The sequence below is a fragment of the Capsicum annuum genome, chromosome 4 (assembly GCF_002878395.1).
Source record: "Capsicum annuum cultivar UCD-10X-F1 chromosome 4, UCD10Xv1.1, whole genome shotgun sequence".
NCBI classification, from domain to species: domain Eukaryota; kingdom Viridiplantae; phylum Streptophyta; class Magnoliopsida; order Solanales; family Solanaceae; genus Capsicum; species Capsicum annuum.
In genome coordinates, this window is record NC_061114.1 from 6,616,094 (window position 1) to 6,633,952 (window position 17,859).

At 38.3% G+C, this 17,859-nt stretch overlaps 1 long non-coding RNA gene across 1 annotated transcript; it reads right to left on the reverse strand.

Moving 5' to 3' along the window:
- Nucleotides 1-200: 200 nt before the first annotated feature.
- On the reverse strand, nucleotides 201-3,002 carry LOC124897852. The gene is made up of 4 exons (XR_007054803.1): nucleotides 2,908-3,002; nucleotides 773-821; nucleotides 576-684; nucleotides 201-287 (listed from the first exon to the last, which is right to left on the reverse strand). It is a non-coding gene; the product is annotated as an uncharacterized LOC124897852 (long non-coding RNA).
- Nucleotides 3,003-17,859: the final 14,857 nt, after the last annotated feature.

Here is a 17,859-nt window from a genome sequence, read left to right on the forward strand (position 1 = left end):
GTATTGATTATTTTTTCTATGTTGATTAGCAAACATGCAACAACCATTAAGAATTGGAGAAAGCAAAAACATCAACTAGAAAAAGTTAAAATTCTTAAAATGAACAAGAAGTAACAAAAATTCATCTGTCTTTGTTCATGGCATATATAGCCTACATATACTGTATAATAGATAATGAATTATGATCTTTCTCAAATTTATCACCTTCTTAATGCCATACCCAGAGGAAGATCGTACAATTGTAAGATCTTGATTAAACTAGGGAGTTTGCTGCATCACAGAACAACCTGATAATGATCATCAACAAAGAATCTCATATGAGTTTTCGTTATAACAGAGAACTATTTAATCGTCCTTGAAGATCTTATAATTGAAAAATATATCATCCAAACAACCATAACATTTTCATACGCTAACAAAAGTTGATATTGGTATCTGGTTCAAAATGCATATTAAGTCGACGTATAAGACTCTAAACTAAATTAGGTGGGCTCACATGTGTTATCAAGATCAATGACAAAAGATTCTAAAAAATAAAAAGCTAAGTATTTGAAACCAATAATAATACAACGAACCTGCTTCAGAAAGTTCTGGCACTGAAAGCCTAATCTTTTTAAGGGGACGAGAGTTTGGTTCCATCTGCACAGTTCGTTCAAAGTTAATATTATCTCCCTCTCCCTCTTCCTAGAAGAATAAAACCTTGTCAGTTATGTCGCAACTTTAAAAAACAAAACATAAAAAAATTACTATTGTCTCGGAAATCTAAACATACTTTGCCCTCCGACTGTTGAGGCATACTTGAGATCTGCTCCATTGGTTGGCTGTATGACACATGAACATCAAAAAGAGTAAGAGATCGATCTTCTTATTCACGAACTTCAACAACCAAATCTATGACTTACATTATGAAATATCTACGCGATAACTAATTATCAATTCAATTTTACAGTCACAATTGCATTGCATAAAACCAAAGCAGAACGATATAACATGAAGTTAAGTGAACAAAATGCAGATATGCTGCTCCATATTAGCAATAAATCTAACGTCGTTACATAGAATCGGTTACATATGTCATCCCTTGACTCGTATGATCAATCTCAACAAACCTTAAATCCGCCCTCACTTCATCCTCAGGTGTCACCACATGAAATATATCATACACCAATAGTTAAACAAAAGAGAGACATTACTATAGAGATTAGAGCCATCAATATGGGCCAGATTCGTTGGGTCGGCCCGACCCAGCCTGTAATTTGATGGTATTGGCTTCAGCTTTTGTAGCCCATTTAAGAACAGGGCTTCTTAGTCTAACCTATCTAAACCTGTGGCCCGTGGGGCTTGAGTAATATGGGTTGGGCTAACCCGTGGGCCGGCCCGTAAGTCAAGTAAATGCAACTATTTAGATTGTTTATTAATATTTTTAATTGGTTCGAAGGATATCATGTCAAAAGTTATTTAATTTCACTATTAGGAATATTTTTCAGAGGTGTTGGAGACTTGATTAATAAGTATTAACATTAAGTAATATTGTCTGATAATAGTTATCTTTATTAATATTCTAAAATTAAATTAGAAAATATTTTTTGTTTAAAAGTGGGTTGGCCCGTGAGGCCCGCAGCCCACAGAGTAATGGTGTGGAGTTGGTGTTTTTGACCTATCATTTTGATGGCTCGGCCCGTTAAACTCAAAGCCCGTATGGGCTAGCCTGTGTGGACTAATCCGAATGGACTGGGCCGACCCGTATTGACAGGTCTAATAGAGATGCTACAATATATAAAATTAGGCTTAAATGATTGCGTGGTAGGAGAGCTAACCGGTGTAGCAGTATTTTGGAGAATACGTTGACACATCAGATGGGATATCAGTAGAAAGAAAAACGATGCAATAATGTAAAGTACAATGTTTGAATTCAAAGGAATAAAGAAGTTCTTTAAAATAACATAGTCATCAAATATAAGGGTAGTTAGATACACGAAGTATGTTGCATTCACCCAAAGTCCGAGAAAGGCCCACTGCCCAAAGCGATTTACAATCTAAGCAACTTGTCCTAACTCAAGCATCGGTAACTAATTTTACAACTATTCGTGAGTTATAGCTCATACGGAGACAACCTTTAACTATCACTATCGTTCAGATTGGAAAATAACATAATTGATTCAAAATGACAATGGAGCAGGACAAGAGTAGGGCGGGGCAGTACAAAGGTTAAACAAGACACAGGGTAGGGCGATAGTTAAACGGGGCAAGGTGGGACAAAACTTTGGATTATTTCAAAATGCATTTTAATACATAGATAATAATAGTTCATATACATAAAAAACAGATATATAATTAAATTAAAAGTGCAAAATTCATGGGAAAAAAGTGACAATTTAAATGTATCTTTTATTATAAACTCAAAATAAAAATAAAATCAAAGGAATAATATAATTATTAAAAAAAAAAACAATATAATCATCAAATAAAAGAGTAGCCTCCACAGTCTTATGTCTAGTATTTAGACAAATTTTACTTTCTTTTGATTTAGAATAGAAAATTATTGATATGTCTTGTGTCGGGGCATAGTTAGCATACAAGGAAGGGGTTGACCTACTGTGGAAAATGTTATTTTATATTTAGTTAAAATTATTTTTTGTGTATATATAATAGATGATGACCCCCGTACACGATTAATTCGTGTGTACACTTTTAAAACCCTTCAATAAAAATTCTGACTCCATCACTATTATTTTGACAATGAAATCTATCAATAGTATAGCATAATCATACTACTCCGATTACTAGAATCCAAGCATCCACAACTACTTTCATGATTACACGCAGGTTATAAGTCACACGTAAATAACTTTTAATAATTATTTTAATGAGTTTAAATTTACCATAAATTTAAATAAAAAAACTTACCAACATTTGCGGGATTTACAACATTTGCTTTGATTGCAAATATCTCAGCAATCTTATGCAACCCCTTTGTAACCAAGTAATTATAGATATACTTGTCTATCCTGAAAATTTTCAATAGAGAGTCATAAATTATTTTATGTTAAGGGTGTGTTTGGTATGAAAATATTTTTTTCAAAAATAAGTTTGTTTCTTGTATGTAATCTTGCAATTGATAAGTAAGAAAAAAAATATTTATATGTAATTTAGCAAAAAAATATATGTAGAGGCGGGAGGGGGTCGGGATGTGGGGCCTCGGCGGTGGTGGGAGTAGAATGGTCAAGAGGTAGGAATTGGGGGTATTGGGTGGATCGGAGAATACCATAAACATATATAATGTTTTATAAGTTGGTTTCTTGAAGTTTGGTAAGTAAGCAAAAAAGATTATTATCTCAAAAGTAATTTATACTTAATTGAGCAAAAAATAATATTCGGTGGGAGGATACTATAAGCATACAGTAATGTGACTTATAGAATTTAATTTTTCTATTTCCATTAAGAAGTTATTGTCTTCGTTTTTTAATGAAGAAAATGTTTTTCAAAAATTTTCTACAAACAAACATAAGAAAATACAGAAACATTTTCTAAAAAATATTTACCTTTCTACCAAACACATCTTAAAATGTGAATAGTTTGAATTTTCCCCTCTACTATTTTTAATTGGCTAAACTTGTGTCTATTCATGACCTTGGAATTAACAAGTTGTCTTGTATTTACTCCTATCATTAATTAAGCTCCTGTGAGAATAAGGTTTTTTGGTAGGGTGTGTAATAATAATGTAAAGTATAGTATATTAGTAAAACTTGCGTTAGTTATATTTATATTTTTTTATATAGTATTTGATTTAATCTATTAAAAATAATATGGATTGCATAACTTTTTTTAAAAAAAAAAACATTTGTTTACAATGCATCTTTAGTCATTCTAGACATGAATTATCTTAAATATGATGGAAAGAATGTGGAAAGAATTTTGAGGGATAATTATGTCTTTAATCATACTAATGCAGTACTACAGTTTGGTGGGGAAACTTTAGGGCATCCTTGGAGTAATGCGCTAGGTGTCGTATGCATTAGAATCTATTGTGTTACTAATACCATGGATTTTCACGTATTAGTAATACACACCTTAATATTAATGTAAGTGTATAAGTAACACTTAAATTAGTTATGCATAGGATGAAAAAACATATTCAATAAAATATTATTAGTAATACACAAAGCTAATACATGCATTTCTACCAAACAAAAATGTGTCAAATTATTTGGGAAAAAAGAGTTACTCATATTACTCTTTCAATTTTTGACTAAAAATTATTTCGTTCATTTTGATTTATTTGTTGAACTTTGACTTGACACAAGGTTTTAAAAAGTAAAGAAGAAATTTAAATTTTATAATTTAAAAATAATAGGATGTGCCAAAATAATCTTTAATTTTGTGTGTGAACATGCTATGTAAAAAGTTGAAATTAATAAGCAATTTATAAAGAAATATTTTTTAAAGAAAATGGATTAAAAAAACAAATTAAAAAAGGGAGGAATATGAAAAGTTCCTCAATAAATGATCTTTTCCAATTTATTAATATTAAGTATTTAATAATCATGATAAATGAAATTAAAAGTATTTGAAGTTCTATTTCATATGAACAAAATATAGTAAACAAAAATGAAGAACAATTTTGAGTTTTGACTGCTTGATTTATATGAAGCACGTCAAAAAAAAGTACTTCCTTATAAGACAGACATGAAATAATTCTTTTTTCAAATCTCTCATCTGTTATAAAGGAGAGCCTATTAAAAACATATAACTGAATAAAAAATCCACTTACTCACAAACATTTACAAGTTTTAATCCAATACATTTGTTGACCAAAACTGTGATTTAATCCATTTAAATATAGCTCAACCATTTCCTTTAAAAAAGCCTCACTGAAAAATCATTTTGTTTTATTCTATTCTCATTTTATCATATTACTTGTTTCAATCAAAACTTATATTTTACCCCACTCTTACAACTTAAGAAAGTTATCAAACCCCATAAAAAAATGTTTTTAAAAATATATGTTCCAAGATGAAGCATGGTTTACATAAATTTCTTTGGTTAAGACAAAATATTCAAATCTAAAATAATGAGAACATTAAAGGAGAAAAAAATACATATCATAAAAGAGTAGTAAATTAGAGTAAGAAAAAAAAAACTAAAGTTATACGAACATAAAAAATAGAAAACAACATCGAAAAAATTAACTAGGATAAATGTTTTCATTGAGAAACTCACATCATTTGTGCATTCCATGATTCCATAATTTCTAGAATAAGTCTCCCTTCAAAAATAAATTAAAATAACATAACAATGAATGAAGAAAGTAAAAATGGAGAGTGATAATTTGTACAAAAGTTAATAATCCGCAAAACATAAATGGAAAAGAAAACACAAATAAACAAAAAATTAAGTTGACTGAAAATAATGATAGAAAAGAGAGATAAGATTACATTTAAAATTTTCTATAAAAATCAAAGAATTTCATTTACTAGTCAACTAATTCACATTACACTTTTTTTTTCTTACAAAATTTTTATTTTATACTTTTTGTACAATGTAAAAATAGTCTATTTGCTTTTGTATATTTGATTCATAAAGCCATAGCAGACTTTTAATCAATAAAAAGATCTTGCATAAATTTATATAACTAACCTCAATATCATACAAATTTAACACGAATTAGCAATGGATAATTTTTGTCAAAACAATAAAATCCCATTGTTAATCTTATTTAATGATGAATTAATGGTAATTATGCTAGCTATATGCTATTTAACGGAAAATAAGTGAGGATTTGTGTAAGTAATTTTTAATTTTTGTTTTTAGCATTTTTATTTAGTCTAGCATTCGTTTGGGATTGATGCAGCGGACATGACCCTAGATAGGAAGTGTGGAGGTCGCGGATAAAGGTAGAAGACTAGTTTGTGTGTGGGTTGTAACTAGTAGTTAGGGTGCTCTGGTGTAGCTGGGTTAGTAATCCTAGGACTATGTCCATTGGTAGGAGCCGCTAGTGTATGTTACTACTAGGGGGTGTCCTTTCCTATTTCTTATTCCCTATTTTTACTTTCGCATTGCGCTTATTTTCGTATCTCTCTTATCTCTATTTTTATTATTTCTCATTTCTTATTTCTGTTATGCCATCCATTCTGTTTCATGTATTACCATGACCTTGTTAATTTTTCTTTATCTTGAGCCAGGGGTCTATCGGAAACAACCTCTCTACTTATTCAGAGGTAGCGGTATGGACTGCGTACATTTTACCCTCCCCAGACCCCACTTGATGGGAATACACTGAGTTTGTTGCTATTGTTAAAGTAAAAGGGAACGGAGGAAGTAATTCATGTAATTAAAGAGGAACAAGGCAATAAATATATTTTTGACCAAACATAAATTTAGTTTGCCAAAAGACAACAATTTTTTAAACACCTCACTTTAAAAAATGTGCATCTACTAAGTAAGACTTTTGTACATTTGGATAATAACCTAATTAATTTGTACAAATCCCCTAAAACTAACAGTTAATGCTTAATCATCTATCCTTAGCACTTCTTTAAATTTACATTTTAACTTATTCTATCTACCTCATTTTTTAAAATATAATTTTAAATATTGAAAGTGCCATTCAGACCCTTCTTACTAAGCCTATTATTAACAATTTGTAATTTCGAAAGTTCATAGACAAAAAGGTCAATCAAAAATAGCGAGTGAAAGGAGATAGAAAAAAGTAATTGTAAAATGGTGAAACTATAAACCTTCATAACATTGCGCTCGAATATCCGTTTGAGTCGATTTTTTTTTGAAACTATGTATTTCTTTGAGATCTATATGGACAATTTGGTCAAGTCAATATTCTAAAAAACTACTTCTATCCCACTCAGTATGCAATTTTAACTCTTTATCCAAAAAAGTGATAAAAAGTAAATGATTCAAAGATGAAAATAGCATGGTGTGCTATTTGGGACAAAATTGGTGTGCTATATCCCATGGTTTCGGGGGTGGGACCGGGGGTGCCGTGGGCTAAAAATCGACCTGGGTGTGCTAGGGAGGCTGGGGAACGTCCTAGTGTTGCCCATTTGTATGGACGGGGTCATTTGGTTAGTCAAATAAGATAAATGACATGAATAAGGCTATTTGGGGCTAAATCGGTGTTCTATAGCCCACGGTTCTGGGGGTGGGCCTGGGGTCCAAGGGTGCCGTGAGTCAAAAATCGATCTGGCGTGCCAGAGAGGCTGGGGAGCATCCTAATATTGCTAGTTTGTACAGGAGGGGCCATTTGGTTGGTCAAATGGGCAAAACGATACGAATGGGGAATTTTGAGGCTAAATCGGTATGCTATAACCCACGGTTCCTGGGGTGGACCTAGGTTCCGGGGGTGCCGTGGGCCAAAAATAAACCTGGGCGTACCAAGGAGGCTGGGGAGCATCCTAGAGTTTCCCGTTTGCTTCGGCGGGGCCATTTGATTGGTCAAATGAGAGAAGCAGCACGAATGGGGCTATTTAGGTCTAAATCGATGTGCTATGTCCCACCGTTCCAGGGGTGGGCCCGAGGTCCCGAGGTGTTGTGGGTCAAAAATCTACCTGGGCATTCTAGAGAAGCTGGGGAGTGTCCTAGTATTGCCCGTTTGTATGGGCAAGGCCATTTGGTTGGTCAAACGGGCAAATCGGAACGAACGGGGCATTTGGGGAAAAATCAATGTGCTATAGCCCACGATTCTGAGGGTGGGCCCGGGTTTCGGGGGTGTTGTGGGCCAAAAATTAACCTAGGCATGCCAAGAAGGCTAGAGAGCGTTCAATGTTTCCTGTTTGTGTGGAGTGGGCCATTTGGTTGGTCAAATGGGTGAAACGGTGTGAATAGGGTATTTTCGAGCCAAATGGGTGTGCTATAGCCCATGGTTCCTGGGGTGGGCCTGAGGTACGGGGTACCGTGGGGAGAAAATTATCTTGGGCATACCAAGGAGGATGAGGCCATTTGGTTGTTCAAATGGGAGAAACAGCGCGAACAAGGCTATTTGGGGCCAAATCGATGTGCTATAGCCCACCGTTCTGGTGGTGGGCCCAGGGTTCGTGAGTTCCATGGTTCAAAAATCTACCTGGGCACGCTAGGGAAGCTGGGGAGCATCCTAGTATTTCCCGTTTGTATGGGAGGGGTCATTTGGTTGGTCAAACGAGTGAAACAGTGCGAATGGGGCATTTTAGGGTAAAATCGGTGTGCTATAGCCCACTATTCCAAGGGTGGGCTCAAGGTTCGGGGTGCCTGATAACGTTCAAATTACACTCTTGAAAGGGTGTAAGCGATCGTTGTCAATATACAACCCAACTAGGTTGGGGTCGAATCCTACAGGGAATAAGGTGTGAACTTCAATTTATTTACGAAATACTTTACTGGTAGTTTACTATTTCCGAAGATGGGAGTTTAAATTTCACAGAGAGTCAATTGTTACTTTCAATATTTTAGTGTTGTAATCAATATAAGTGAGAAACCAGAGTTATGTTCACCATGGGTATTAGGAGTTAACAAATACTAGGTAATGTTTGGGATTCTTCGAGTAAGTAGATACAATAGAATATACCTGACTATGATGTTGTCTGACTTATCTCTCGACCTCACCAAACAATTTATTATCTAATTTTCTCAAACTTAGATAACTTATCTATTTCCAATAGGATGTTATCTCAGGTAGATTAATCCAGTTACCACATCAATCATTAAACAGAAGGTTAGTAGCTTCCGAGTCCCTGCTGATAATTCACGTCCTCTAGTCTATATCTCCGTTAGAAGAAAATAAAACCTACGGCATAATCTAAAGTTTGCAACCAACAGATTTCAGTCAAAACAACAGAATTTCAAGATGTCCTACTACTCGTTGAATCCGTTAAATGCCTAGTAACCTATCAGACCCTAATCCATGGATCCCATAACTCCGGGTAATTGAATTAGCCTCTCATGATTTGATGAACGAAATAACAAGTTGAATTCATAATAATAAGGATAAACTTACGAATGGATGAAAAACAACAAGTAGTTTCTTCAATTTACTCACGAGATAGATACCCAAAAATAGTTGATAAGTGCTTTTTGAAAGAAACAAGAAAAATATTTGATGGTAAAGATGAAGCAATGTTATGTGTTTCTCTTTAAAAGATCTTCTCTGATAATTAATAAATTTATTGACCAAAACTCTCTTTTAATCCATTTAAATATTGCTCAACCATTATCTTTAAAAAAAAAAAAACAGTGAAAAAATAATTTTCTTTTATTCCATACTCATTTTATCATATTACTTGTTTCAATAAAAACTTATATTTTACCCCTACTTTTACAACTTATGAAAGTTATCAAACACCATTAAAAAATATCTTTAAAAATATAGGTTTCAAGATAAAGCATGTTTTACATAAATTTCTTTGATTAAGACAAAATATTCAAATCTAAAATAATGAGAACATTAAAGGAGAAAAAATACATATAATAAAAGATTTGTAAACTAGAGTTAAAAATTAAAAACTAAAGAGACAAACATAAAAAATAGAAAACAACATCGAAAAAATTAACTAGGATAAATGTTTTCATTGAGAAACTCACATCATTTGTGCATTCCATGATTCCATAATGTCTAGAATAAGTCTCTCTTCAAAAATAAAATAAAATAAATTAAGATAACAATGAAGAAAGCAAAAAAGAGAGTGATAATTTGTACAAAAGTTAATAATCCGCAAAACATAAATAGAAAAGAAAACACAAATAAACAAAAAATTAAGTTGACTGAAAAATAATTATAGAAAAGAGAGATAAGATTACATTTAAAATTTTCTTTAAAAATCAAAGAATTTCATTTACTAGTCAACTAATTCACATTACACTTTTTTTTTCTTGAAAAATTTTCATAAAATACTTTCTGTACAATGTAAAAACAGTCTATTTACTTTTGTATCTTTAATTCATAAAGCCATACCAGAATTTTAATCAATAAAAAGATCTTGCATAAAGTCATATAACTAACCTCAATATCATACAAATTTAACACGCATTAGCAATGGATAATTTTTATCAAAACAATAAAATTCCATTGTTAATCTTATTTAACGATGAATTAATGGTAATTATGCTAGCTATATGCTATTTAACGGAAAATAAGTGACGATTTGTGTATGTAATTTTTTATTTTTGTAGTTAGCATTTTTATTTAGTGTAGCATTCATTTTTGATTGATGCAGACAAGTAAAAGTGAACGGAGAAAGTAATTCATGCAATTAAAGAGCAACAAGGCAATAAATATATTCTTGACCAAACATAAATTTAGTTTGCCAAAAGGCAACAATTTTTTAAACGTCTCACATTTAAAAAGTGTGCGTCTACTAAGTATGACTTTTGTACAATTGGATATTCACCTAATTAATTTGTACAAATCCCCTAAAAGTAAATGTTAATACTAAATCACCTATTCTTAACACTTGTTTAAATTTACATTTTAACTTATTCTATCTACCTTATTTTTAAAAATATAATTTTAAATATTGAAAGTGTAAGACAAAAAGTTCAATCAAAAATAGGGAGTGACAGAGATAGGAAAAAAGTAATTGTAAAATGGTGAAACTTTAAACCTTCATAACTTTGCGCTAGAATATCCGTTTGAGGTAAATTTTTTTTTGTATTTGAGTATTTTTTTGAGATCTATGCGGACAACCAGCCATAAGGCAGATTGGTCAAGTAAATTTTTTAAAAAAGTTCTTCTATCCCACTCAATCGACACTTTTTCCCGATTCGGTATGCAATTTTAATTCTTCTTTAGCCAAAAAAGTGATGAAAAACAAATAATTCAAAGATCAAAATAGCATGGTATGCCATTTGGGCATGCCATGGAGGCTGGGGAGAATCCTAGTGTTGCCCATTTATGTGGGCGGGGCCATTTAGTTGGTCAAATGGGCGAAACGGCGCGAACGGGACATTTTGGGGCCAAATCAGTGTGCTATAGCCCACATTTTTGGGGGTGGAGACTGGGTTTCGGTGGTGCCGTAGGACAAAAATTTACCCGAGCGTGCCAAGGAGGTTGGGGAGCATCCCAATATTGACCGTTTGTGTGGGCGGGGCTATTTGGTTGGTCAAACGGGTGAAACGGCGTAAACGGGCCATTTTAGAGACAAATCGGCGTGTTATATCCCACAGTTCTGGGGGTCCACTAGGAGTCCGGGGGGGTCGTAGGCCGAAAATTGACTCAGGCATGCCAGGGAGGCTAGAAAACGTACCAGTATTGCTCGTTTGTGTGGGAGGGGCTATTTGGTTGGTTAAACGGGTGAAATGGTGCGAATGTGGCATTTTGGGGCCAAATCGATGTGCTATAGCCTACGGTTCCAGGGGTGGACCCAGGGTTCAGAGGTGCCGTGGGATGAAAAATGACCCGGGCATGTCGAGGAGGCTGGGGAGCATCCCAGTGCTGCCCGTTTGTGTGGGCGGGGCCCATTGGTAGGTCAAATTGGCAAAACAACACAAATGGAGCATTTTGAGGTTAAATCAATGTGATATAGCCCCTATTTTTGAGGTGGGCCTAGGGTCCGAGGGTGTCGTGGGGCCAAAATTTACCCGGGCGTGCTTGGGAGGCTGGAGAGCGTCCCAGTATTTGTCGTTTGTGTGGTAAGATCATTTGGTTGGTCAAACGGATGAAACGATGCAAATGGGGCATTTTTCGGCCAAATTGGTGTACTATAGCCCATGATTCTGGAGGTGGGCTCGGGGTTTGGGGGTTCCATCGGTCAAAAATTTACACGGGCGTGTTAGAGAGGTTGGGGATCATCCCAGTGTTTCCCGTATGTGCGGACGGGGCTATTTGGTTTGTCAAACGGGAGAAATAGAGCAAATGGGGTATTTTAAGGTCAAATCGATGTGCTATACACCATAATTTCGGGGGTAGGCCAAGGGTTCGGGGGTACCGTCGGACAAAAATCAACCCGAGCATGACAGGAAGGCTGAGGAGCATCCCAATGTTACCCGTTTGTGTGGGAAGGTCTATTTGGTTTGTCAAACTAGTGAAACGACACTAACATGATAATTTAGAGCTAAATCGGTGTGCTATAGCGCAAGGTTTTAGGGGTAGGACCGGGGTTCGGGGTTGTCATGGGCTGAAAATTAACTCGGGCATGCCAGGAAGGTTGGGGAGCATCCAATGATGCCTATTTGTATGGAATATGCCATTTGGTTGGTAAAACAGGCAAAACGGAGAGAAAAGGGAATTTTTAGGCCAAATCGGTGTGCTATAACCCACGGTTCTGAGGGTGGGCCAGGGGTTTGGGGGTTCCGTGGGCCAAAAATTAACTCGGGCGTGCAGGGAGGCTGGGGATTATCCCAGTGTTTCCCTTTTGTATAGGTGGTGCCATTTGTTTGGTCAAATGGGCGAACCAGCGCGAACGGGGCATTTTGGGGCCAAATCGATGTGCTATAGCTTACGGTTCCGGGGATGGGCCTGTGGTCCTGATGTACCATGGGCCAAAAATCAACCTGAGCATGCCAAAGAGGCTAGAAAGCATCCCAGTATTTCCCATTTGTGTGAAAGGGGCCATTTGGTTGGTCAAACAGGCGAAATAGCGTGAACAGGGCATTTTGAGGCTAAATCGTTGTACAATAGCCCACAGTTTTGAGGGTAGGCCTAGGGTTTGGGGGTGTCATTGGCCGAAAATCGATTCGTTCATGCCAAAGAGGCTGAGGAGTATCTTAGTGTTTCCTGTTAGTGTGGGTGGGGCCATTTGGTTGGTCAAACGGGCAAAATGGCACAAACAAGGCATTTTGGGGCCAAATCGGTGTGCTATAGCCCATGGTTCTAGAGGTTCCATGGGTGAAAAATTGCCCCGGGCATGCCAGAGATGTTGGGGAGCATCCCAGTGTTGCCCGTTAGTGTGTACAGAGCCATTTGGTTGGTCAAACAGGCAAAACGGCGTGAATGGGGTGTTTTGGGGATAAATCGGTGTGCTAAACCCAAGATTTCGGGGGTGTGCCTCGAGTCTCTGGGGTACCGTGGGTTGAAAATTACCTCGTCCATACCAGGTAGCCTGGGGAGCATCCTAGTGTTTCCCGTTTGTTTGGGCGTGGCCATTTAGTTGGTCAAAAAGGCGAAACGGCTCGAACGGGGCATTTTAAGGCCAAATCGGTGTGCTATAGCCCACGGTTCCAGGGGTGAACCCGTGGTCTATGGGCTAAAATATGACCCAGGCATGCCAGGAAGGCTGGAGAGCATCCCAGTGTTGGCTGTTTATGTGGGTAGGTCTATTTGGTTGGTCAACGAGGCAAAATGGGGTATTTTGAGGCTAAATCGGTGTGCTATAGCCTATAGTTACAGGAGTAGGCCGGGGGTCCGGGGGTTCCGTGGGTCGAAAAATGAACAAGGCATGCCAGAGAGGCTGAGGAGCATCCCAATGTCTCTCGTTTGTATGGACGGGGTAAGTTAGTTGGTCAAACAGGCGAAACGGTACGAACAAAGTATTTTGAAGCTAAATCGGTGTGCTATAGGCAACAATTCCAGGGGTGGGCCCGGCGTTAGGGGGTGTCGTGGGCTAAAAATTGACCAGCGCATGAAAGGGATGCTGTAGAGCATCCCAGTATTTCCCGTTTGTGAGAGCGGGGCTATTTGATTGTTCATACGGGAAAAACAGCGCGAATGGGGTATTTTGTGGACAAATCAATGTGATATAGCCCATGGTTCTAGGAGTGGGCTTGGAGTTCGGGGGCGTGGGCCAAAAATTAATTTGAGCATGCCAGGAAGACTGAGGAGCATCCCAATATTGCCCGTTTGTGTGGACAGGTTCATTAGGTTAGTCAAACAGGTGAAATAGATCAAACGAGATGTTTTGGGATAAATCAGTGTGCTATAGCCCACGGTTCCTCAGGTGGGCTCAGGGTTCAGGCGTGCCATGGGCTGAAAATCTACTCAAACATTCTAGGGAGGCTGGGGAGCATCCCAGTGTTGCCCTTTTGTGAGGGTGGCACCATATGGTTGGTCAAACAGGTGAAACAGCACGAACATGGCATTTTTAGGCTAAATCGATGTGCTATAGCCCACGGTTCTGGGGTGGACCCAGGTTCCGGGGATTCTGTAGGCTAAAAATTGACCTGGGCATGCCAGGGAGGCTAGCGAGCATCTCAGTGTTGCACGTTTATGAGGGCAAGGCCATTTTTTGGTCAAACAGGCGAAACGGTTTGAACAGGACATTTTGGGGCTAAATCGGTGTGCTATAGACGACGGTTCTAGGATTGGGCCTGGGGTTCGGGGGTGCCATGGGCCAAAAATCAACCGGGGCATGCCAGGAAGGCTGGAGAGCATCCCAGTGTTTCCCATTTTTATGGGAGGGGATATTTGGTTTGTCAAACAGGCGAAATAAAGCGAACGGGGCATTTTAGGGCCAAATTGGTGCACTATAGCTTACGGTTCCTAGGGTGGGCCCGAGGTTTGGGGGTTTCGTGGGTCAAGAATCTATCCAGGTATACCATGGAGGTTGGAGAGCATCCGAGTATTACCCGTATGTATGGGCGGGGCCATTTGCTTGGTCAAATAGGCAAAACGGCAAGATCGGGGTATTTTAGGGCCAAATCGGTGTGCTATTGCCCGGGGTTCCAGGGTTGGGCTTAGGGTCTAGGGGTACCGTGGGACCATGCATGCCAAGGAGGATGAGGAGCATCCTAGTATCTCTCATTGTATGGACAGGGTCACTTGATTGGTCAAACGGGCAAAATAGTACGAATGGAGCATTTTGAAGCTAAATCGGTGTGCTATAGCCAACAATTCTAGGGGTGGGCACGGGGTCAGGGGGTGTCGTGGGCCAAAAATTGACCCGCGTATTCCAAGGATGCTAAAGAGCATCCTAGTATTTCCCGTTTGTGAGGGCGGGGCTATTTGATTATTCAAACAGGCAAAACAGCACCAATGGGGCATTTTATGGACAAATCGATGTGCTATAACCCACAGTTCCGGGAGTGGGCTCGGGGTTTGGGGGTTCCATGGGAGAAAAATTGATATGGGCATGCCATGAAGGCTGGGGAGCATCCCAATATCACCCGTTTTTATGGACGGGGCTATTTGGTTAATCAAATAGGAGAAACAGATCAAACAGGATATTTTAGGCTAAATCGGTAAGCTATATGCCACGGTTCCGAGGGTGGGGTCGGGGGCACCATTGGCCAAAAATCTACTTGGACATTCTAGGGAGCATCCCAGTGTTTCCTATTTGTGGGGGTGGCACCATATGGTTGGTCAAATAGGTGAAACGATGTGAATGGGGCATTTTGAGGCCAAATTAGTGTGCTATAGCCTACGGTTCTGGGGTGGACCCAGGGTCCGAGGATTCCGTAGGCTGAAATCGACTCAGGTATGCCAAAGAGGCTAGAGAGCATCCTAGTATTGCACGTTTGTGAGTACAGGGCCATTTGGTTGGTCAAACAGGCGAAACGGTGCGAACGGGGCATTTTGGGGCTAAATCGGTGTGCTATAGTACACGTTTCTAGGATTGGGCCGGGGGTTCAAGGCTGCCGTGGGCCAAAAATCAACCCAGGCATGCCAGGAAAGCTGGAAGCCATCCCAGTGTTGCCCGTTTGTCTGGGTGGGTCCATTTGGTTGGTCAAACAAGCGAAATAGAGCGAACGGGGCATTTTGGGGCCAAATTGGTGTACTATATCTTACGGTTCCTAGAGTGGGCCTGAGGTTCAGGGGTTTTATGGGTTAAAAATCTATTTGTCATATCAGGGAGGTTGGGGAGCAAACAAGTGTTACCCATTTGTATGGGCGGGGCTATTTGGTAGGTCAAACGGGCAAAACAGCACGAACGGGGTATTTTAGGGAAAAATCAGTGTGCTATTTCCCAGGGTTCCGGGGGTGGGCTCGGGGTCCAAGGGTACCGTGGGCCAAAAATTGACCGGGGCATGATAGGGTGGCTAGGGAGTGTCCTAGTATTGCCCATTTATGTGGCGGGGCCATTTGGTAGGTCGAACAGGCGAAACGGCAAGAATTGGGCATTTGGGGCTAAATTGGTGTGCTTTAGGCCACAGTTCTGGGGGTCAGCTCGGGGCAAGGTGTAACACCCCATAAAATTCGTACATATACTAGCTTTAAGTGGTGTGGTTTAAACTTGAAAACTTGAAATATTCTAAGTGTTGATGAGACTTCTACACATTTTAACTAGTGATCTTCGGGGATTTTGTTTTGGATCTTCTCGACCTCCGTTTTTAGATTTTATTATTGTGTTACGATGGAGCAAGGTTATAGTAAGTCTCGGCAGAGTTTTGGAATTTTTAGACGAGCTTAAGGGTAAGTTTGGATTGAGTTTCCAGTAGCAGCCCGCGATAGGCCAGTGCCACCCGCTGGATCGCCTGGCCTAAACCTTAGCCCCCGATTAAGAGGGAGACGCCTGCTTAATAGAAGTTCACTAAGGCCTGCAGAGCCTGGTGGATCATGCCAGGCTTATTTTTCAGCCTCCTCTGGGAAGCTAATGGCATTTTGGTAATTTACCTTTCCCCTATCAACTTAAACACGGGATTTAATCCCTAAAGAGCCAAATTACACCCATATTCACCAAAATTACTCAAGAAATCTCTCAAGGGTTTCAAAATAAAAACCCAAGCAACTCAAGATTCAACCATGGGTCTTCAAAATAAATTGAAGATTTGGAATCCCCGCGATGTAGGCTTCAAGGAGCACCTAATATTTTCGGATATAGAGGTACGTGGGGTTATCTTAAAAATCCCATGGGCTTAAAAAAGTCATGTTTTAAAAATGGGGGTTTTGAAATTATGAAAATAATCATGTTTTAAGAATCTCTGTGATATTGGTTTGATCTTTAGACCTATTTTCGAAGTGATTTGATATATTTTATATGTATATGCTTGTGATTCAAAAAGATGTTAATTTGAGAGCATGAATTATATGAAAAACCCTCTCTTGATATGAAATTGTTTTGAATTTTCATATGATGTAAATTGTTTGAAATCATCTTGACAAGCATGACATGAAATATTTTGAAAGTGGATATGATTTTCGACTTGCAAGGAGAGGGTTGTTATGTTAAAATGTGATGAATATAATGGTTGCATGAAATAATGATGTGATATTGATGACTTGCAAGTCGGGTATGACGATACCCTACAAAATATGATATGTGATTGTATCAAATGAAGTTGAATACGTTGATTTTATATGAGATAGGTGGATGCCCGAAGAAGGAGTTTGAGTGTAATGGCTCATTGCTGGAAATCATCTTTGCTGAGATGGGAATTTGGTACCCTACTTTGTGATCTTGTGTACCCAAAATTATGTCATTCCCAAATTGGGACTATGGTTACGAGCCCTGCTTTGTGATCTTGTGCACTACCATGCTTTATTGGGCTGAGACATCCTGCTGTGTGATCTTGTGTGTCTTCCCCTCACTTATACTCTAATCTCGGCGGTAACCGAGGTTTGAAAGTTGGTGTAAATGCGATATGTAGTATATTCCACCTAGCTCAGCTGCATTACATTGTTGTTGAAAAATTATTACTTTTTGCCCATGTGCTTTCAAATGATTTGATAAGAAACTGCTTTATAATGGCTCTCACCTATATTTGGTAAAAATATTATATTTTGTTTTGATTTCTCTGCGTACCAGTAATTTTGTATTGACCCCTTTCCCTCCTAGGTTCGGAGGCACAGTCTAGGGGTTTAGAAGATCAGTGTAAACGGTGATTTGTTTGGTCTGGGCCATTTGTTTGGGCCATTTGTTTGGTCAAATATGCAAAATAGCACATTCAGGGCTAAATCAGTATGCTATAACCAAAGGTTTTAGGGTGGGCCGGGGTTCGGGGGTGTCGTGGGCCAAAAATTAAACTGAGCTTGCCAGGGAGGCTGGGGACCATCCTATTATTTCC